The 24,372-nt window shown below is 37.0% G+C and overlaps 2 long non-coding RNA genes across 3 annotated transcripts; both read right to left on the bottom strand.

Moving 5' to 3' along the window:
* Window positions 1–277: 277 nt before the first annotated feature.
* LOC145559884 (uncharacterized) lies at window positions 278–772 on the bottom strand. The gene is made up of 2 exons (XR_014093020.1): window positions 723–772; window positions 278–417 (listed from the first exon to the last, which is right to left on the bottom strand). It is a non-coding gene; the product is annotated as an uncharacterized LOC145559884 (long non-coding RNA).
* A 678-nt stretch (window positions 773–1,450) lies between these two features.
* Window positions 1,451–5,908, bottom strand: LOC145559883 (uncharacterized). 2 transcript variants are annotated; one of them, XR_014093018.1, is made up of 3 exons: window positions 5,776–5,908; window positions 2,209–2,408; window positions 1,451–1,677 (listed from the first exon to the last, which is right to left on the bottom strand). It is a non-coding gene; the product is annotated as an uncharacterized LOC145559883 (long non-coding RNA). The 2 variants fall into 2 exon arrangements; XR_014093019.1 differs by having other exon boundaries at window positions 2,209–2,361.
* Window positions 5,909–24,372: the final 18,464 nt, after the last annotated feature.

Here is a 24,372-nt window from a genome sequence, read left to right as displayed (position 1 = left end):
GATATGGGGTCTGTTTAGTTGTATGAAACAAACCTGTCAAGTTAGCTAACGGGTCTCTTTGCTCTTTTTTTTATATAAAAAAAAATAATAAATAATTTTTTTTTGCGGTTTGCATTTGAATTATTTTATATATTGCAAAATTGATGAGCTAAATTATATAGTGGAGTTTGTAATTTGTATACTTAATTTGTACATAATCAATAACACGAATAACAATGAACTAAATTAAAATTGATGAGATGAAAAAAAATATAAAAAAAAATCAACCAACGTAAAATCCTAGCAAAAAAGATGTATTGAATTTATTGAAATTTAAATTTACAATTACATCAAAAAAATTGGCAGAATTGATGAGCTAAATTAAAACTTGAGTACTCCATTTGCTTTGTGTGTTGTGATGCCATAAAGTAGGTAGATCTGAAAAAAAAAAAAAAAAACAATCACAATTAAAATAATGAATTGTTATAATTTAGAAATCCACGAAACAGATTGGATTTCTATCATTCTCAATTTCATAAATCTTACTTAAGTAAACATAGAATATATGCTACTTTTTGCTCAAATTTCCATAGTTTCACATGATAATCCAATCACAATTAACATTAATTGAAACAAATTACAGTAAAATCTGAATCACTTGTACATTTTCATGAATAAACTAGTTTTCAACAACAAAAAAATTGAACTAATTTAATAAACAGAGGAAAAAATAAACACTTTACCTGAAACGAACTTCAGAAATGAGATTAACAACAACCACCCAGACAACTCCCACAATCTAATGTCCTAGTCGAAGCTTAAATAAACAAAGAAAATGAGATTAACAACACATTTGAAGCTTAAATATAAAATCTAATTGGAAAACACAATCAACAAGAGGAGAATACTGCACCTCAAACTAAATAACCTTTCGCTATTATCTTCGTCATTACACTTGGAGCACCTTAAACGCCGGAATTAAGGAGAAGGAGAAGCCGCGATCGTCAGCGTTAAGGAGGTTGCATCAATGCTTTCTGCACTGGGAGAAAAATAAGATGAGAGGAAAATGAAAGAGAAAGAGATAGCGGCGTGATGGTGGGTGATGGAAAATGAGGGGTAAAAAGAGAAAAAATAGGGTTTTTCTATTAGCCCAAAGAAAAAGTTGGTTTAAGTGGTGGGCCCTTACACACATAAGAGACCTGTTAAGGTAAATCACGGGTCTCTTATTTTTTACCCTCCATCTTTCCAAAATTGTAGGTGGGCCCTTTGACACATATAAGACCCGTTATCTCTAATATTAGATCTCTTATATTAAAGAGACCCGTTGTATTAACCAACAGGTCTTTTATTATAGGTCCTTTTGCCCACTTTTGTAGTAGTGTGAGTCAACATTAGTTTAAGGACTGCACTTCTTTTTTGCCAAAATATTAGGGAGCTGCATGCTTACATTGACATTTTTAGTTGAAAAAAATGGTAGTTTGAATTTCAGGGGATATGCATTTAATTCTGAAGGATTGTAACAGTAAAAAATAACCGAATTCCAAAATAGCTGACAAAAACTAGCCGTTGTTACACATAAAAGTGGCTTATATATTGTTGTTGGTAGCTATTAAAACCATCAGAACATTAAGCAAAAATTCATCCAAAGGAAAAAAAAATACACTGCTGCAGTGAAGAAGAAAGCTCCTGCCAAGGTATCTGCAAAAAAAAATAGTAATTAGGAATTGATCAAAACTAGAATATTTAACCAATATTAATATATTTGTTGATAACAGGAAATGTCTAGACTTAGCAATGGATCAAGTGGAAGTGGTCCTGATTATGATGCTGAAACTAATAAAAGGGAATGCAAGTATTTTAAGTGGGCAGATGTGAAAGATCAGACTGATTGGCAAAAAGAAGTAATATTAGGACTAATGGAAAATAAAAGAAGGTTAATTGTTGATGTTGAGGAACACAAGAAAAGGATGAATGAGGCAACTAAGTATGCAAGGAAGATGCAATCACATTACATGATGTTGAAACTGAAAAAAGACAAAGTTTCAGGTGGCTATAAGTATGAATTTTTGGGTGTAATTCTTGTAATAGCAGTAATTTGGTGTTGGTATTTGTTTAAGAAAGTAGGCAAGTAATGTAATCATATGTAGTGAAAGTAAAATCAGCAAGAAAAATTAAAACCAGCAAGTATGTAATGAAATGATAATTAATTAAATAAAGTTGTGGATTAACCTTAGGTTTTCTTCTTTGTTAGCTCCTGTCGCTTTTCCTTTGCTAATCCTTGCAATGCTTGACTTGAAATTGTCTGTTGTGGTTGAGATGCATTCTCTGACTGTGATTGTGAGAGGGGATACTCTTGGGAGAAAGCATATAAGGTCTGTTCACCTTCATTATCAGAATAAAATGTTGTTTGTCTTTGTCTTTGTTGATTGCTTGGATGTATGCACAAATTAATAATAGAGTTAAAAGTGAGTATATAAAAAATATGATGTAATGGGAATAAATAAATAGGGTAGTTGGTACTCACATTAGCAATTCTTTGGAATCCATTAGGGTAGGTGTAAATTCCCACTCCTCTGTTATGCATAGGGAATGTGTTGGGAGTTGACCTAGGTTATTTTTTGTTTAGATGATGATTAGCTCCAACATTGCCATTTAATTCCCTAGGAGCATTCTTGTAGGTTGTTTTATTGTGTCCTTGAACTCCACATAAACTGCAAGTCATTGTAACACCTAACTTCTTCGGTTTCCCTTTTTCAGTCACTTCCCCAACACTTGGTTTTCTCTTTGTCTTAGGTCTGTGATTGACTTTTTTTAGTGGAGGGGGGATGACTGTGTTCAGTGAAGTAGGCCACTCTTGTGGACCATTTAGGGGTTCAAGCAAAAACTGGTATGCATTTGCATAAGTTGATTTTCTGAAATATTCACTGACATACTCTTCAGGTTCATCAACCTTCTTCCAAATGGCAACTATGGCATGTTTATATGGAATGCCACTCACTTGCCAAGCATTGCAAGTGCAAGTCCTTTGTGCCAAGTTCACCACATACTTGCATTGTGTTGACCCATCCCTGACTCCATAGCTAAATCCCCCATCCCAAAAGACATTCCAACCTCTTGCCCACACCTTATGCTTTTCTAACTGCTACTGAATTCTAGGGCAAAGTAGCTATCCATCATCCTTGAGCATGTCTCTCTTAGTGTGTAACCTCTCCATAAGACCCTCTCTTATGTCTTCTAACATGGTTATGATTGTCTTGTATCTCACCTTGAGTATATAAGCATTGAAGACCTCGCTCATATTATTATCCACACTATCACATGAAGACATCGGTGTGTAGAAAGCCCTACACCACTTCTTGTAGTTCCTATTTAACAAATCACTAGCTGCATCCTAAGAAAGCTTTCTCATAGCATAAATTTGTTCAAGAAAACCATTTTCATTTGTGCTCTTTTCTATGAGCCAAAATTGTTTCCTTAACTCTAAGCCACCCCCAAACACACTCCTAAAATTGCAATAAACATGTCTTGCACATACCCTTGTTTATGCTTGTGGAAACACCTCTTGCACAGCTGCAAGTAACCTTTTGTTGATCTAACATAAAAGTGTACCCAACACCTTCAACAGTCCCTAGGTCAGCAGCCAAAAGATTTAAGAACCGACTCCAAGTTTCTGTCTTTTCAACATCTACAATAGCCTAGGCAATAGGGAACATTTGATTATTCCCATCCCTACCAACTGCCACTAACAATTGTCCACCATAAGGTTCCTTAAGAAAACATCCATCTACGGAAATGAAAGGCCTGCAACCAACCATAAAGCCCTTCCTTAATGCCTCAAATCATATGTAAATCCTATCAAATACATTCCCATTCAATTTCAACTTCACAGTGTTGGCCCTATTGCTCTTAAGTATCTCCTCTGCATACCTAGGAAGTAATTCATATTGTTCCTTGTACTCCCCAATAATAATGGATTAGCCCCTCTTTCTAGCTCTGAAAGCCATGTACTTACTCACTCTAATACCCCAGTCTAACCATATTATCTCTATTATGTCATGTAGCCTCATATAAGGGTTGACCTTAAACTGATTTTGGTAGGTCTCACCACTCCATCTTGCTGACATCTTCTTCACTCTTGGAGATCTACCACACTTATGTTGACTGACATGGGATTTGACTGTGAAATGAGTTTTATTCCTATCCCAAGAAGCCCATATTCTCCAAGGACACCCCTTATCTTTGTGCTCACATTCTGCCCCTACCCTTTGTTTGTCATTATTTTTGAAAGGTATGTTTCTGCCTAGCTTTATGGAATGATTTCTAACTGCCTGTTTGAAGGCAGTAAGGTTGTCAAATTGTTGAACGAGGAAGAAGTCTTCTATGCACTCATCATCCTTAGCTTTTCTCACCTTCCTAACCTGATTATTGGGGGTGCAACTAAGTAACCACAGTCATCATCATCCTCTGACTCATTAGGGCTCTCAATGTCACTAAACTCCTCAAAATCCGTTCCTATCTCACCAAGACCTTTTGATGCAGCTACCTTCCTAAGCATATCCAATTCCTCTTCATATGAATGTTCAGTTTTTTTATTAATTGCAATTTCATCCCTAGCCTTCACAAACTCATCATCACCCTCAGTTGTTCCCTCTGTATCATAGTCTATGTCAAATTGGGTTTCCCTAGGAATTTAGGTTGGTTGAAAGACATTTTCATCAACAGTGAAAGATTGTGTTGCCTTAGAAGTTAGGATAGGTTCATCATTAACCTCATAAACATTGAAATCTGTTAATAAGCTCATAAACTGCCCCCTTCTCCCATGATTGAACAATGGTGTGGGTGGTGGGTCATGTTCAGTGTAAATGTGAATCAGTTTGTATTGAAGGAGAAGAGACAAGAAAGGATCACAAAGCCCACTTTCAAAGCTTAAGTACCTAATGTCACTATTCAAATCTTTCCTTGGATCCAAAAAGTGGAGCTTTACAATGTCATTATAACCTAACTCCTCTACTAATCCTTTCACATAATGCCCATCTATATTATCGGGAAGGTTATCAAAAAAATTTATGTTCCCGCCTACATACAATGCATCAGAAGAAATTTTCCATTCACCACCATGATGTACAACCAAACATGATTTTAGATCCATTTCTGACAATAGTAAACAACACCAAAATTAACAACCCAAGCAAGCAATAACTGAACAGAGTCAATGAATAAATTTTTAATTTATTGCAACTCAAATTTAATAGTTGATTATAGCTCATCCACAAACCAAGGATTGAACTAAATAGCTGATTTTTCAATTATTTTAATGTATAACATAAAAAGGTAGCCTTACTACTTTATCATATACAATAGTAAACATATTTAATTAGCATTATTGAAATGATAATGGTGGATCATATCATGCATGATTTATTCTTGTCTTATTACAAACCTTAAAGAATAATTTAATAAGCATATACAGTAGTAAACAAAACTTTGATCATCTTCATTCGTTCTTAATTCATCAACAACTAGATATTGCCGTTGATTTATTGCAACTTAAATTTTGAAAAAACAGAGCATAACCAAACCCTAACCTACCTGTAAAATCATTAGAACTCTAACCCATAAAAATTCAATTTACCAATCACAATTACACATAATACCACAAAGCATATTGGAACCAAAATCAACCAAAATAAGCACAAATTCCAAAAAGCCCTAATTTTTTTCACAATAACATAGTAGGGTTTTATCATATAATTAAATGGAGATTAATTTTTAAGAAGACAGGATCGATGACCGTACCTTGAGCAGATGTGAGTTTCGCCATCTTCGCTCTCTTTTGCTCCGACGAATCACCAATTTTTCCAGCCAGGCATCATAAACAATGGAGTAATTGAGTTTGAAGATGAAGTGTGGGTTTTTTTGGGTAACCTTCTAGAAGCCCCTAAACTTAATACTCGTATGTTATCATGAAATATTTTTTTTTTCACAACGGTAAAATGATAGAAGGTCCCTAAACTTTACCCCTTCATTAATTAAATGCCAACTCATACCCACAAGGTCCTTAAACTTTGATTAATTTTTTTTTTTTTGCCACATGGGCACTGTAGTCCCTAAACTATGCCGACTCATCATTTTTTTCACCAGAAAAGTCAAGTAAGGGTGGCAGAGGGACCAATTTGCTTCATTAGAAAGATGAGGGACCAAAATGCTACAAATACTATTGTTGAGGGACCATATTTATACTAACTCTTTTTCAGTATCGTCAATAAAAATAGAACTTTTCAGGAGAATTTGTGTTACACATTTTAAGCGATCAAATGTTACAAATGCTCTATATATACACCTTTAATTCCGAGAAACAATTTTCCTCTTCATTTGCATAACTCAAAATTAAAACCTCCATCATTTCCTTAGAAAACCACGAAACCAATAAAAAATTAAGTGAATAAAAATGCAGAAAACAGAAGAAGTTAGTATGAATAAACTTGTTGCCTTCATCAATGCAGAATTCTTCCTTACAGGAAAGGCATGTGTTAGAGATATGAGATATCGGAAAATATTATGTGATATATTTTCCATAGATATTATTCAAAGAATAATATATATAGATACTTATGTTAAGATATTATTTTGAAAATATATCTTTAGGTTTATAGTTATGGCGGTATATCTTTTAGGAATATTGTTTCCTATCTTATGTTCATAGGTTTTGTATAAATACTCTACCTATTGATGAATAATAAACAAGCCATTCATTCTCTCTTCACCCTAATTTGTCATGGTATCAAGAGCAGGTTAAATCTTGGGACCGCTCACAAAAATTTCCCCCCTGCCGGTGGGTTAGAAAGTTAAACCTACCGGTGGGATTCAAAATTTTGCTTCCGCTATGCAATATTAATACTCATTAAAAATAATTTATTTTTGGGTTGGTACACGTATCATATATGTGTATGTGAATATTTTTTTGGGAGTATGTGAGTGGACTTCCTCCACTATAACACATCTTTGGAGATGAAGAAATTAAATAGCGTTATGCTTGACGAAATATTTTTTAAAAAAAATCGGCACTTTTGTGTCGTAAGACAAGATATATTTGGTTTTCGTTCTGCCGCGAGACAAGGTTTGTGAGTTGATTCGAGCATAATTTTGCTCCTTTGGATATGAGCGTGGTTTACTCTGAAAAACCAATAAGAGATTTGAGTGTGACTTACTCTAAAAGACCAAGATTTGAGTGTGGTTTACTCTGAAAGACCAATAAGAAATTTGAGTGTGGTTTACTCTGACAAACCAATATTTGATTGGAGCTCGGTTTTGCTCTGGAAAAAGCAAAATTATTATATTTGCAGGTTCGAAAAGAATGACGTTCCTGCTTGATTGATGACTGATGAGTTCGAAAAGATGAACGTTCTCATCATTGAAAAAGAATAAAAAAATTAAAGGCGACATCACAAGAGTGTGCATCTCGGCTTCAACAAAGTGAAGAATTTCCAATCGCAACGATCGTGTTACTGCTGTTACGATTGCGGGAGGGTGTTAGAGATATGAGATATCGAAAAATATTGTGTGATATATTTTCCGTAGATATTATTCAAAGAATAATATATATAGATACTTATGTTAAGATATTATTTTGAAAATATATCTTTAGGTAGGTTTATGGTTATGGTGGTATATCTTTTAGGAATATTGTTTCCTATCTTATGTTCGTAGGTTTTGTATAAATACTCTACCTATTGATGAATAATAAATAAACCATTCATTCTCTCTTCACCCTAATTTGTCAGCATGCGTCGAAGATAAAGCCTATTTCTGCTTTACGTGTGGCGGCGATTCATTCAAGAAAGATGATGTAAAAACACATCACAAAGGTCACAAAGTAATTCGAGCAATTAAATATAGGGGTGATTTGTGTTACAAAAAGAAAGAAATGCAGAGTACAGTGAAGGATGTTTTTGAAGATTCTGGGATACAAGTTTTTCGCTATTTTGGTAAGAAGGATGTGTGTTTCATTAAACCAAAAGCATGTAAAAGACCAAGAAAAAGCAAGGGTTGTTTAACTTGTGGAATTGACATCAAGAATGCTGCATTGTACTGTTCCATTTCCTGCAAAGTACACTGGTTGAAGGAGGAGGAGGAAAGTCTCGGGCCTAAGGCGAAAAACAAGAGGATGGAGATAGGAATCGGTGGAGGTTCTGAACATTTAGTGACGAAGAAGGTAAAGCAAAATGCCGCAGTACGCTAAGAAAGTGGCGGCGGATCGGAGGAGAATGAGAAGTCCAAGAATGTGGTGCAGGAGGAGAAGGGAGACGGCGGTTAAGAAGACGACAAGCTTACACTAGCTCTGTAGAATTTATGATTTCTGGGTTTAAGTCATCATGACAAGGTTTAACTAAAACTGCTTCTAGAAGACTTCCATGTCGGCACCCCATACCCCTTATGTCGGCAATGTTGAAATTCAACATTGCATTTAATTAGCTAGCTTCTTATTAATTTCTGGTAGTTGTAGTAGTGCTAATGAAGGCTATAAATAGCCATGGTTGTAGCCCGTTAACCAGCAAGCTTTTGACATGAAATATAATTAAATACTTTTGAGTGTTCTTAGGTAGAGTATTATCTCCCTAACCCTTGTTGGTGTTACTGTATCCAAGGTTCCTCTCTCAATTGTTCCTAGTGGTGTTTCTGTATCAGGAATAAGTAGAGCTGTATCGTCGGAGTAGCCGACCGACGTGGTGAATTGGCTAATTCTAACCGACCCCTACTTAGTACGGTGTCAAATTGGTACCAGAGCCAAGGTTTTCGTTTACCATCTCGCCCAACCTCCATTGAAGCTGTCGAATTGCCGACGCTGCTTCAACACCCATTATTATCGTAGTCTTAATTAAAACCACCCGCAAAATCACAAATTACCTAATCGCCTCCGTAAACTACCCTTCTATTACTCTGTCGCCGGCCACCATAAATAACTCACCTTCATTCTCCATCCCAGCCTCACCGTAAAAAAAAAAAAAAAAAAAAAAAAAACAAAAAAAAAAAACACACACTTACCCAACCGTGAACTCCACCGCATCACCACCATCTTTTCACTTATAATAGAAGGTTACCGAGAATCATGGCGATTGTGGGAGAATTGCTCTAATTTTACTCTTTTTTATTTGAATACTCTGTTCTCTAATTTCTCTGGTAATCTCTTTCTCTTTCATACAATTTCTTTGTTTCTCACGCTCTCTTTGACTAGTCTTATTGGGCTTTTATTAGTGTACTCCTATTTCCTATATATTTATAAACATAAAAAAAAAGAGTCAGTACATGTGTGGCCATGTGCCGAAACACCACTCAAGAGCCTCCCACTTGTTGGTATTATTAATTTGAAGTCTACTACTTCACTAAATATTCTAGTTAGGTTGTTGATATTCTAGTTTTCATAAAATGCTTAGTTTATTTCTTGTACGTGCAATATATATTTGGTAATTTTTTTTTAAAAAATAATAATAATAATAATAAAATAAAAATAAAATAAAATAAAAATTACAAAAAAAAAAAAGAAGAAGAAGATATTTTAGATTTTTTTTCAGTTTAACAAAATGTCGCCGAGAGCACGTCGTGGAGGAAATAATCAGCAACAACGTCTTGTCTATGACACTATAATAGCTTACATGCAGCGAGAAATCCAAAAACTACAACAACGTCTTGCACGTTATGAAGATGCTGCTAATCATTCCCATCAATCAGACGGGGGACAATCAGATAGCCCAGATGAAGATTTCAATCCATTTCACCAACCCGAGGGTGAATATTCAAGTGGCGAAACATCTCGTTCTCGACGAACGCGCCATCCTCGACACCAAGAAAAGGAGTTTCGAATAAAAGTTGAAATTCCAGATTTTGAAGGAGGTGTTCATCCCGATGAGTTTATCGAATGGCTCCATACAGTTGAACGTGTCTTTGATTTTAAAGAGATTTCGGACGAACGCAAGGTCAAGTTAGTCGCCATCAAATTCAAGAAACATGCATCCATTTGGTGGGAGAATCTCAGACGACAACGAGAACGAGAAGGTCGTAGTAAGATCTGTACATGGGATAAAATGAAACGCGAACTCAAGCGTAAATTTTTACCCAGTCACTATCGCCAAGATATGTTTCTCAAGTTTCATCACTTGGAACAAGGAAACAAATCTGTGGCCGAGTATGTTGCCGAGTTTGAAGATTTATCAATGAAGTGCGACAATTCTGAACCGGAAGAGCAGACCATTGCAAGGTTCTTAACCGGTTTGGATCCAAAGATCTCCAAAGTCGTACAACTCCAACAATATTGGTCGTTCAACGACGTCACCAAGCTTGCTGTGAAGGTTGAAGGCCAGCAAGCAAAGGAGAGAACTGGATTTAAGTTTGTCTCTAAGGAGGATTCTTACTGTGGAAATACTTCAACAAAGTTTCCACCGAAGGCCAACTCTAGCACATCAACGAAGAAGGTTGAGAATTCAGTCACAACGAGAAAACCACAAAGGCAAGGTAACAACAATCCTACCTCCAGAAGATGTTTTAAGTGTCAAGGATTTGGTCACATTGCTTCTGAATGTCTAAATTCTAGAATAATTTCTCTTGTCGAAGAGGGATTGTTAGAAGAAGAACAGGTTGAAGATATTGAGGATGAAACAATGAAGAGATTTTGCACGCTGACGAAGGCGAATCGTTAGTTATTCGTCGTATCTCAATGCCGCCCCAGTAAAAGAAGATGAGTGGTTACGCAACAACATCTTCCACACTCGATGTACATCTCATGGTAAAATATGTGATTTCATTATCGATAGTGGTAGTTGTGAGAACGTGATTGCCGCCACCATGGTCGAGAAATTGAAACTACCTACAAAGGATCACCCTTATCCATACAAGCTCACGTGGTTGAAGAAGGGGAATGATGTCAAGGTCTCTAAAAGATGCCTTGTTGATTTCTCCATCGGGAAGAAGTATCAGGATAAGGTATGGTGTGATGTCATCCCTATGGATTCTTGTCACCTACTTTTGGGTCGTCCATGGCAGTATAATCGTCGTGCAATTCATGATGGCTTTCGTAATACTTATTCCTTTGAAAAGGATTTGTCAAAATTGTTTTAGCACCTCTAAAAAGGGATTTGTTAGCAAAGCCAAGCCAAGAGAAGAGCTCTGTTGTGCCAGAATCAATGTTTACAATGGCCTTGAAAGAATCCAATATTGCTTGTGTTCTAGTCATGCTCGAGGAAAATCAAGAAGATTAAGGAATACCGGACGAGATCCAGCCTCTACTTCGCAAATTTAGTGACATTGTGCCGGAAGAAATTCCTGAAGGTTTACCTCCAATGCGTTATATTCAACATTGCATCGACTTTGTTCCTGGAGCAGTCTTCCCTAATAAGGCTGCCTATCGGATGAGTCCAAAAGAGCATGAAGAGCTTCAACGACAAGTCATCGATCTCATGCAAAAAGGATTGGTACGTGAAAGTGTGAGTCAATGCTTAGTTCCAGCACTTCTTGTCCCAAAGAAAGACGGATCGTGGCGCATGTGCATTGATAGTCGTGCCGTTAATCGGATCACTATCAAATATCGCTTTCCCATTCCGCGCCTTGATGATCTACTTGATCAATTGCATGATGCTGTTGTGTTCTCGAAGATTGATCTACGAAGTGGATATCATCAAATCCGAATGCGACCTGGAGATGAATGGAAGACTGCTTTCAAGACCAGGGATGGATTGTATGAGTGGATGGTCATGCCGTTCGGTCTTTCCAATGCTCCAAGAACCTTTATGCGACTGATGAATAAGGTATTCCGCCCTTTCATTGGCAAGTTTGTAGTTGTTTACTTTGATGATATTCTTGTGTACAGTCGAAATTCTGAAGAGCATATGAATCATCTACAACAAATTTTCCAAGTTCTTCGTGAACAAAAGTTGTATGCCAATCTAAAGAAATGTCACTTCCTCACCGACAAAGTGGTATTTCTTGGATATGTTGTCTCTAGCAATGGGATCGAGATGGATCCTAGCAAAGTTGAAGCCATCAACACATGGCCAGTTCCTCAATCAATCCATGATGTTCGCAGCTTTCATGGTCTAGTGTCCTTCTATCGCCGATTCATCAAAAATTTCAGCACTATTGCCGCCCCGCTCATTGAAGTACTGAAGAAGGAGAAGTTTGAGTGGACCCCAGCAGCTCAACAAAGCTTTGAGAAGTTAAAAATTATGATCACCCATGCACCAATTCTTGCCTTGCCAGATTTTGATAAGCTTTTCGAGGTAGATTGTGATGCATCGGGAGTTGGTATAGGTGCATTCCTCAGCCAAGAAGGACGACCAATTGCTTTCTTTAGTGAGAAACTCAATGAATCAAGGCGCAAGTACTCAACCTATGAGAAGGAATTCTATGCAATTGTACGAGCCTTAGATAATTGGAGTCACTATCTTTTGGCTAAAGAGTTTGTGCTCTACTCTGATCACGAATCACTAAAGCATCTTCACAGCCAACAAAAACTCTAACGTCGTCATTCAAGATGGAGCGAGTTCTTATCTCCCTTCCACTTTGTCCTCAAGCACAAATCCGAGACGCAAAACAAGGTTGTTGATGCCTTAAGTAGAAGACATGTCTTGCTCTCCACTCTTCAAGTCAAAGTCATTGGTTTCGAGGTTCTCAAGGACTTGTATGAAGATGATGAAGATTTTGGGGAAATTTGGAATAATTGTTCAGGAGGCCCTCAACGCCAGTTTCATCGAAAAAATGGCTACTTATTCAAGGGAAATCAATTGTGCTTGCCAAGGTGTTCCCTACGCGATATGATATTACATGAGTGTCATGCTGGTGGTCTTGCCGGTCATTTTGGTCGTGATAAGACATTGGGCATTGTTAAAGAAAGTTTCTATTGGCCGCACATGGTTCGTGACATCGATCGATATGTCAAGCGATGTCGAGCATGTCATATTGCCAAAGCCCGATGTCAAAATACTGGTCTTTACACAACATTGCCGGTTCCTGAAGCTCCTTGGGAAGATGTCAGTATGGATTTTGTTGTTGGGTTGCCTCGTACCCAACGCAACAAAGATTCCATCATGGTTGTTGTTGATCGATTCTCGAAGATGGCTCATTTTATTCCGTGCAATAAAACTAATGATGCCACGCAGATTGCTGATCTTTATTTTTGAGAAATTGTACGGCTACATGGAATACCAAAGACTATCACTTCTGATCGAGATGTCACGTTCATGAGCCATTTTTGGAGAACCTTATGGCGCAAGTTAGGAACGCAATTGCAGTTTAGCTCCGCCGCACATCCTCAAACTGATGGTCAAACTGAAGTTGTCAATAGGACTCTTGGAAATATGCTGAGAAGTCTTGTAAGCAAGAACATCCGACAGTGGGATGTGTTGTTAGCTCAAGTCGAGTTCGCCTACAATTTGTCCCCATATCACGAGGATCAGAAAGATCAAAGACTCGAGGTCGAGTCTTCTGCAACCGGGAGAGTTTGACAAGGTTTAACTAAAACTGCTTCTAGAAGACTTCCATGTCGGCACCCCATACCCCTCATGTCGGCAATGTTGAAATTCAACATTGCATTTAATTAGCTAGCTTCGTATTAATTTCTGGTAGTTGTAGTAGTGCTAATGAAGGCTATAAATAGCCATGGTTGTAGCCCGTTAACCGGCAAGCTTTTGACATGAAATATAATTAAACACTTTTGAGTGTTCTTAGGTAGAGTATTATCTCCCTAACCCTTGGTGGTGTTACTGTATCCAAGGTTCCTCTCTCAATTGTTCCTAGTGGTGTTTTTGTATCTAGGAATAAGTAGAGTTGTATCGTCGGAGTAGTCGACTGACGTGGTGAATTGGCTAATTCTAACCGACCCCTACTTAGTATGGTGTCACATCAGATCAGCATATGCAGTTGAGTGAGTTAGTATGGCAGTTGAATTTTACAATTGAGTTAGTTAATTAGAGTGACGGTTGATCTTGATACAGTAGACTTACTATATTTGATCATCTTTGTTACAAGATTAATTTAGGAGTGTTGTTTGAGTACATCTTCAATTAGACTTATGATGAGTAAATGTGGGGTGCTGTCTGCCAATATTAGGATGTATGTTACAAGATTAGGACTGATTTAGTAGTTAAGTAGATGTATGTTCTTTTCTAATTTCTAGATTCAAATGTATGTGAGTCAGAGACTCGTATGTTGTAATACAAACAATGCAATTACAATATATGTTGTACTTTTCATTAACTTTTAGGAGGTGTTTGGTAAATGGGAATTGAGGGTGGGTATGAGAATTTTAATCCCAAAATCTCTTATTTGTTAAATGGGATTGGAATTAAAGAAGGGAATGAGATTGGGAATAAATGAGGTGAATTCCCACCATTTTATTACCTAGGGAGGGTAGGTAATAAATGGGTGGGAATGAGAATAAGTGAGAATTGACATTTTTGCCATTAATGAACAAATTGGAGGAAAAAGATTAATAAGGGTAATTTTGTATTTTTGTTATTTATTCCCCATCTATTCCCATCCACTAACCAAACAAAGTATTGTCATATTTTTCTATATTCCCAACAATCAATTCCCAATCCCATTCCCACATTTTAATCCCCAAACTCCCATTCCCACATTCCAAACGCCCTGTTAGTGATTTCATAAATTTTAGTATGTGTTCCTTGCAATTAAGTTAGTTAGTATGGCAGTTTAGATAGTATGTATAACGATTGATAAATACGTTAGAATTAGTACTCCCTTCGTTTTTAAATATTTGCTCCACTTTTCTTTTCCGGCTGTTTTTAAACACTTACTCTATTTCCTTTTTTGGAAAGTTTTTACAATATTTAATTCATTTTTCACACTTAATACTCTCTCCTCTCCTATTCTTCCACTACTTTTGCTTTTTACAATTTTTTTTATTTTCTCAACTACCCCACTATCTACATATTTTATTACTTTCTCCAATTTCTCTTAAAACTCCACGCATGGAGAAATGGAGCAAGTATTTAAAAACTGATGGGGTATATTTCATCATCTTTGTTACAAGTTTAAATTACAAATGTTATTTTAGTAATATCTTTAATTGATTTTATGAATAGTACAGTAGATTTTGTAGGAGGGATGCCCAAGTTTCTCATATTGAGAAACAAAATTTATTTCTCACATAGCATTTTCGTAAATAAACCAACAAGTTATTTATTCAATTGTGGAGCCCACAATAATAAAAAAGTTGTTGATTTATTTATGAAAATGCCCCATGAGAAACGAATTTTGTTTCTTAATATCAGAAACAGAGAATTTTCCATTTAGTAGAGGGATGCCTTTTTCATTAGTTTAGCTTGTCAATCTATTTTTCCAACTCGGTATTTAGAGTTAGATCACGTACGTCGTTATGAGTCAGTTGTGCATATAGACATGTAGGCAAGCGATTTGTAAACGTCGCTTATTTTCTCCATTGAAGCTACCACCGAAACTTATTATTTCCTCCATTATTGAAGCTACCACCGACACCACATCAATTCATCATGTCCACCGACAGCACTATCTTCATCCATTAAACTGTCCACCAACATCGGCCGCCGAATTAAACAAAAACCCTAAGAATAAAAAATCAAATCAATGACTTAGTTATAGGGGTGACTAAGAACATGGTGTTAGTGAACGGTGAGTGGAAACTAGTGGAGAGAAAAAAGTGGAGGTGGTGTTTTTATGCAGCTATCTTTGAGGAGAGAGGATGAAGAAGGTAACGAGTGTCAACGAAAGGAATTGGCGGCGTTATGTAATACCCGTAATTTATATGATTTTTAATTTTGTTTTTATTATTATTTTTTATTAGCTAGTAAATCGGGTTGTTACACGTTAACTTCTTCGTCTTACGTGTTCAGCCGAGTCATCGTCAACGTGGGCGTACGAACATGTCACATAGGTAAAATGACCAACAAATCACCAATTTTAATGATGGAAATACCAGGCTAACGTTTTAAAGTAATCAGAGAGATAAACTAAAAGTTGCCAAAATTAGTATATTACATCATCTTTGTTACTCGTGGTTTAAATTTCTCAAGTAATCTCGGTATTATATTTGCCCAAATAATGTGGTGTGTTTAATAAATTGGAAATTGTACGTGTAAATAACCACAACCGAAAACACACTATATGGAACTAACCACCTCTTTTTTCAATATTAAATAACAATTTTTAGTGAAAAACTACGTTATATATATAACTTCAAATTTTGTGAAAATCTACCTTATATAAAAAAGATAAATTATAAATAGTAATTCCAACTTTTCTCCATTTTCTTTTAATAATCCCAACTTTGAATTATTGTAGAATAATCCCAACTTTGGGGGTTGTTTTCATTCTTCAATCCCAAACCGGTCAACAGAAGTAAACAACCACTAGTAGCATGTTACATTAATTATACGTGTCAGCTTGTCATTGGTGCAAAAAATAAAAAAAAATTTAAAAAATAAACAACAATTTAAAAAATAAAAAGAGAAAATAAAATAGAAATGTCCAGCCTCTCACTAAAACCCTCTAATCTCATTTAGGGCTGTTCGTGGTGCGGTATGGATCCTAAACCGCACCAAACCACACTTTTAAAAAAAAATGCAACAAACCGCACCGCAAAATGCGGTTTGGTGCGGTGCGGTTTAACCATATTTTATTAAAATTAAAATTTTTCTTTTTAAAACATAAATTTTATTTTATTTTATAATTATTAGTTTATAATTCAAATATTAAACTATTTTTTAACACCATTAATAAACTAATAGTAAAAGATTAGCTCATATATTTTTAGTTCTTTTAAATATTTTTAATAAAAATATAGGATAAAAACCGCAAATTGCATTAAAGTGCGGTTTGCGGTGCAGTTTGGTTTAAATATATTTGAAAACCGCACCAAATCGCAAACCGCGGTCTGGTCAATTTCAAAAACTGGACCGCACTAAACCGCAAAATTGCGGTTTAATTTGGCTTGCAGTTTAGTGCGATCTAAACCGCACTCTGTACAACCCTAATCTCATCCACCACCATACCCTCCGCCACCGCATACCCATGCGGCCACGGCCACACCCCAAAACACCGGATTCCCTTGAAACCTCACCCCGCGTCGGAAACCTTCACCGTAGCGTCAACTTTTTGCGACATCGCCGGTCCAAAATCAAACTTTCGCCACTCGATTGAAACCGGCTTCGAATTCTCAACTTAATTGCCTTCGTCGTCGTCCAACCACCTCTAATCCAACCACGTTGCCCTTCCCCCTTTCTCCTTGAACCACCACCCTTATGAGCGCACTCCCCTTCCCTTGAATCACCACCCTCGTGAGCGCACTCCATAAGCATAATTCGAAGTTGTTAATGCTATTAGAGGCTGAAATTAATGAAATCAGGTGTCGAATTGCTGATTGTAGGTGGTAAATTGGTGATGAGGTTGTGATGGGTGCTGCGGGTGACGATTTGGGCTGGTGGTGATGGTGGTTGTTTGGTGTTTAATTTGCAAGTTGTGTGGTTATTTTGGCTGAGTTGTTGGTTTGTTGTAGTTATTTGTGATTGTACTGTATGTGGAATGGGGCGGCTGACCGGCGGGAGGAAGGGTGTGCGTTTTTCGATGGGCGGTGGGATGGGGTTTCGGTGGACGGTGTGGCTAGTGGGGGTGGGCAGGGAAGGGAGAGGGGTTTTCTGAATTTTTAATTTTTTTTGTTTATTAATATTTTTGGCTAATTGTAGGGAATATTTCAAGCATTATCCCAAACTTGAACCCCACTGTGATTATACACTAAAGTACGGTGCCGTCCAAAGGGAAAGAAGATAGAGCAAAAGAGCCGCCAACAAGTTTTTTTTAGGAACTTGTAAATCGTTCACGAGGTGAGGGTTACACCCCTTAACGATCCAAGAGATCGTCAACTCCAATAGGTCTTGAACCATGACTGGTAGTTCGGGGATGAAGGTACAAATCCAACCTAAAAGAGATTGAACCTTCCCTAATAATAGGCCTCTACTTTATTCTGATCGTATTCATGTGCGCTTTCTGACTAACATGCAATCAATAAGATTAACCCTAAACCTGTTTATCTATGTTGGTTGAATATTAATGCACAAATAAAACTATTATTGGCGATCACTTGAATTATAATCATATTAACCCTAAACAAGATTATTAATTATCTTATTAAGTGTGATTACAAGTACCAATTCCCTTTAAACATGCATAAAAGGCGTGACCAAGTAATAACAATAAATATCAAGCAACATAATAATAATCATAACAATAATCATCATAATAATAATAATTAAAATAATCATGATTAAAATAATCATGTTAAAGCATAATATTAATAGCAAGATCCTAGGCATGATACTAACAAGATTAATAACAAACCCTAGCATGTCACTAAATAATAAAAATCAAAGCTTTAACCCTAACATGATACTAACAATCATAAATATTAGGAAGAACATAAAAGGCACCATACTTTTAATCAAAATTGATATTAAAGTTACCCTAGACATGATACTAGGAATCATAACAACAACTTAAGCATGATTTCTACATAATAACATCAATAAAACAATTAAAGCACTTACTTGGATGCCACTTACTTCTTTCTAATAACAAAACACACACGTTAGTAACTTCAAGGAAAATAATAAACAAAAAAATTAAATTAAAAGATTGAAAGAGAGATTTGGGACCAAACCCTCAGAAATTAAAACCTTTCACGTCTAGGGCGAAGGCAACTTCCAATATGGCTAGGTGTATCTAAGTCTTGCGAATGCGGAATTTTGTATTTGAGAGAAGGCTAGTTTAGAAAAGAGAGAGAGAGAGTAATCAAGAGAATCTTAATGAGAGTTGGTGAATGTAAACGAGGTTTTTAGAAGGCTATTTATAGAGAAAATCAGCCAAAAATATAAAAAAAATCAAAACAGAGTTATGACGCGTAAAACGAGGTTAGCGCTAGACGCTGACATTAGCGCCAGGCGCTAACGCTAGCGCCAGGCGCCAGGCTTAGCGTCAGGTGCTAATGCTGGAATTTGGCGCTAACTTAATTATTGACGCGTTTTCTTAAAATCATATTGAAATTTCCGTACAGGAGGATAAAATCGTATTTTCCTCAAAAACATTCTTTTATTCTGATTAAAACTCTAAAAAGTCAACAAAAATCAATTTATCAATGCTAATTGAATTAGGAATGAAAAGAACCTCCTAGAAGAATCTAGAAGACTAAAATCATTCCTAATTGCATTAGGAATGATAAATCCATATTAGGCCCTCCCCTAGATCATTGGACCGCATATAAGGCTCAAACCAGGCCCAGTTCGGTAATTTGGCCATAACTTCCTCAATATTCATCGGAATTGGGCTTATAATATATCGTTGGAAAGCTCTTTTCAAGCTCTATCCAACTACACTACTATTGGACACATATCATGGACCAACCAAACTGGATTGGTTGTTTTCTTAAAATAGGTTTTCAAAAACAAAGAGAAGAGAAAAGAAATTAAAACTATCCGCAACACTAAACTTTCCACACTTTTACTTCATTCGATTATGATTCGACGTGAAAGGTACTCATAACTGGGTTTGGTTTTGGGGAGACACAAATGGGTGTCTACAGAAGCCCCCACTTTGACTGAGTTTGGAGAAACGCAAGTTTCGAAAACAAAAGTCAAAGTATCGATAGGGACGGAGAATGATTCAGAACGTTCTGCGATTCTAAATCATTCTTGTAACGCCGATACCTGCAAACTAGCGTTAGTTAAAACAGATAAGAGAGTTAAGAAACGCGTATCTTGCACCGTCGAGCACACGTCTTTGAAAGTAACTGATTTGTTGCCGCTTTGCCGTATTTTTGTATTTTTGCCGACCTCCTGCAAGCTAGAGAATGCCTCCTGAAGACTGCTACGCTTGTAACTGCCTCCAATTCCGCTATGATAGACTTCTGCAAGCTAGAGAACCCCATCGAAGATTACTTCGATTGAAACGACCTTCTAGCACTTTGTGATAATCTTCCGCAAGCCAGGGAACACGATCGAAGACAACTTCGCTTGAAATCACCTTCAGTTGTTTGTGACAACTCTCCGCAATCTAGGGAATGCTGCCAAAGATATCCTCGCTTGAAGCTATCCTCACTTGTTGCGATAATATTCCAAAGAAAATTACCGAAGACCTACGCTTGTCGATCTTTAAAAGCTCGCTTGAACTTTGCTTCCGTTATGCCTGTACGTCGGCGCTTTGCTGCTTGTGAACCAGTATGTCGGTGATTTTGCTGTGATGACAATCCCCTTTTCTTTGGGAATAGTTGCCAACACAACTCTTGTATGATGTATGACAATCCGATTTAGGGAAAGTTGTCAATTCCACGTAACAATCCATCCTTGGAAATGTTGCTACGATGAAGCGACAATCCGTATCTCGGAAAATTTGCCAAAATCCAATTTTTGGGAAAAGTTGCCAATGCTTCGTAACAATCTGTCATAAGAATTTTGCTACGATCAACAATCCACATCTTGGAATATAACTCTTGAAAGCAATCCACCTTGGAAATTTGCCAATGCTATGGGACAATCCTTTTAGGAAAATATTGCCACAATTGACAATCCGCGTCTTGGAACATTTGCAAAAAAGAGTCGACCGACAATCCACTTCGGGAAAATTTGCCACTTACTGAAATGAATGACAATCCACGTTTAAGGAACCTTTGCCGAAATTTATGATGAATAGAGTCCTACAACAATCCTTTGGGAAATTTAGGGAACTGGGTGTATGACAATCCAATCTCGGAAAACTTGCCAAAGATCCATGAATGTATGACAATCCGAACTTGGAAAAACTTGCCAAACAAAGAAGGAGCACGAAAATCCACGCTTGGAAACTTTGCCAGGGATGACAATCCAATCTTGGAAAAATTGTCGTTTGAAGAAGATGCGCGACAATCCATATTTTGGAAATATTGTCAGTTGGGGATGACAATCCAATCTTGGAAAAATTGTCGTGTAAGTGATGCGCTTGCTTTTGAACAATGCCTTGGTGTTTGTAATGAGATAATGCTTAGGCGCTTAAGCTAAGTGAGACGATCATTTATAGGTTGATCACTTTATACAATTGTAATCAAGCCGATTACTAAATCATGTCAAATTGCTTAAAGGGGCTAACTGGCGTACCAAGGAACCGAAACTGCTGTATGAGGTCGAAATAACCATTCCGAGAGGCCTCGAACTCTGTCGTTGCTGAAATATCTCTAGCAGCAAGAATTGGCTCTGTCGCCAGACGTTGGGATCTAGAGCCAGGCGCTGAACTCTGTCGCCAGACGCCAGATGTGGTTGCCATACAACAGCCTTGTCGTCTGGTGCTGGAGTCGGGTCTTCCCTATTCTGCTCTTGCTGCCACTGTTGCTTGGTTTCGCTCCGAACTTTGAGCTTGGTCATTTCCTTTAAACCAAATCCGCTCAAATCTTTTGTAAATTAAAGCTCTTCATCTCTAATTTACTGATCCATGTAATTTTGCTCCAACTCCTCTCATCTTGGAAGAATCTCATTCGGTCATATTCGCGGTTTTTTTCGAAAAAAAAAAGATCCGGGAATGTCCTTTCTTGCTGGGATGTACCTGCATTTACATCTTTGACTATAGGACTTTGCTTATATTTCTTTAGGGTTGACCTAAGACTTAGTGTTGCTTGACTCATTGACTTGTCGTGACTCAAGGTATGAACTTGACTCGCTGTGATTAACTCAAGGTTGACTCGACTCAAAGTGTTTGACACATGTGTTGGACTCAAATCAAGGTGATATAAAAAGACATGACTCAACGTGTACATGACTCGTACGTGTGTGCATTGTAATGTGATCGTGCGACTCGAAAATGCAAAAAAGCAAAAAATTTCCGTCATTTTTGTGGAGGGTACCGACTTTCTCCTGAAAAAGAAAGACGCAAAAAAAGAATAGAAGTTTTCGAATGCATGTTGAATGAGCTTAGTCAAATGTTGTTTGATACTATCTCTCAAAGTGCAAGGATTAACCCATCCTAGGCTATCTCAATTGTTGACTCAATGATGAAAGCATTTGGGTAACTTAGGCACGGAGGCTAAGCACTTCATACATCGTGATGCAATGACAATTATGATTGATGAGTGATGTTGATATGACAAGGCATGCTTCAGCGTTGTGTTAAGATTCCATTACAAAGGGTTCCTAAGGGAAGTATATTTGGTCATGTATGTGTGATGTGTGTGATAGTGACACTAAAGTTAGGCCGCAAAGGCTAAGTGTGTGGAGAAAATATTATTTTTAGAAGAGTCAAATAATGGTGAATCTTAGGCTAGGTAAGCTAATGATGTAGGGATCAAGCCCCCAAGTCTAGCTCTAAGTAGATAGGGATGAGCATAGGAGATCCTTTGATATGATCATGATGTCTGAATGTGAATATGAATGCATGTTTATACGACCGCACCTCGATGTGAGGTTGCCTACGTACCCGTTAAGAATCAGGCCGAACGTAGCTCTAGCCGAACCTCACACAAATGTGTATACCTCAAAAAGGTATTTTTAAGGGTTGTAACGTGGTTAGGCTAAAGGTTATAGAAGAAGGGGATAAAGGCTCAAGACCCTCGATAAGCCCCCAAGGTGTGCAACCTTGCTTTTGAATCTTTATATTTTTATGCTTGAGGCTTTTAACTCTTTTTTAGATTTTTCTTTTGCTTTAGCATTTATTTTATTTTTATAAGTGTGGGCAATCCCGATCATGCGGTCTATCACTCACTTGACATTCATGTTTCTCAGGCACGGTACCGAGCACTCGATAAGAGACGCAATCTGAGACGTGTTCTTATCAAAGACATGTTCATGTAAAAAACATTGGAACACTTGCCTTTTTGTACACTTTTATTTATTTATTTTTTGCTATTTTAATCTTTTGAAGTCACTCAAGATTTTTTGAAAATTGCATAAGTTGCACACCATCCCATCCCAAGATTAGGTAGATATGGGTTGAAAAATGAAAAGTCTATCGTTAGACGAGGCTCAAAGTGGTTTATCAAAAAAGGATTGCATATTTGAAGGGTGAAAGATAATATGATGTGGCTAGAAGGGGTGCCTTAAATCATTGGTATACCTTGTGCTTAGTTTGACATGGTGTTTTTTTTTTTTTTTTTTTTTTTTTTTTTTGGGCAATGCAATGATCATATGTAAGGAAATAAATGCTCATTTTATTTAATAAGTGAAGGGTAAAAATCAAATTCTAAGAAATAAATTCAAGGAAAATGATGGGTGCCTATGCTAGACTTATTGGGGAAAGGGTTTGAAAAAAAAAGAAGAAGAAAGCATGAAATCTTGGTGAGAAGCTTGCCTTAGCTTGTGCATTTGTTTCATCATTACCCTCATTTTTTTTTTTGTCAATCACATGACTCAAACTCGATTCAACATGCATGGATGGAAGAAGGTATGAAGAATGAAGATTGTGACATGGAGAAAGCATGTAGAGAATGGAAAAATGATGTAGATGGAGAGATATGAAAAAATTAGAAATATAATGTACCCCCAACTCAAATGACTGAAAAAAAACCGACTCGTGCATGAACCTAAGACATGGTCATGGTGTATATACATATTAGTTGGTGCTTTATTGTGAGTGCAAGTGACATGTTAAGACTCGTGTCATGACCATGTGGCTAGACTATGTGACTAGACTCGAACAAAGACTAAGTTAAGACCTCACGTATATGCATTAAACTGGACAAGCTGTGGTATTTTAGTCATAATCTTTAATCTGTGACTCTGATTGGGATGAAACTAACGCCAAATTAAAGATAAAACTCGGGGATACAGATCCATAGGTTGTGCGACTAGTAGTTCTTCCTATAACTCCGGCTATGACCAAAACAAGTTGACGTTTGTGCAGTATACGGGAATAAAAATCCGGGTTGACTTAAAGGAACTATGACTCGATTTTAGACATATTTTTTAGCTCAAATTAATTAATTAATTAATTAAACAAAGTCTTTTAGTCATTAATTAGTTTATTAAGTCTTAACACAAGTCAAACAAACGGTTAGGAAAAAAAACACATAGAGTATGCACAACAAATAATGCACAATTAGTCAAGTAGGCACAATATGATGCAATGAGTTTGCAACCTAACCATGGCTCTAGTTCTCTAAAGTTCGGGATATGGGTTAGTCAATACAGGGTCCATGGTTAATTGTCCGGATGCACCGCCCGGAAGCCTAGCCGTGAAGGGTTGGCGCGAGTGGATGGGACACCGCGAGTTTAGAAAAACTCGCTTCCATGGTTTGGTGAATTCAACATTCTCAAATGTACCCTTTGTTGCTCAGAGCGTTCAATCAGGTAGATGGAGCATGAATTCCCAGAGGTTTATGTCCATATGTAGAACACATATGGGTTT

The sequence above is a fragment of the Chenopodium album genome, chromosome 9, assembly GCF_948465745.1.
Source record: "Chenopodium album chromosome 9, dcCheAlbu1.1, whole genome shotgun sequence".
In the NCBI taxonomy this organism is placed as follows: Eukaryota; Viridiplantae; Streptophyta; class Magnoliopsida; order Caryophyllales; family Amaranthaceae; genus Chenopodium; species Chenopodium album.
This window is presented reverse-complemented; position numbering and strand designations above follow the sequence as displayed.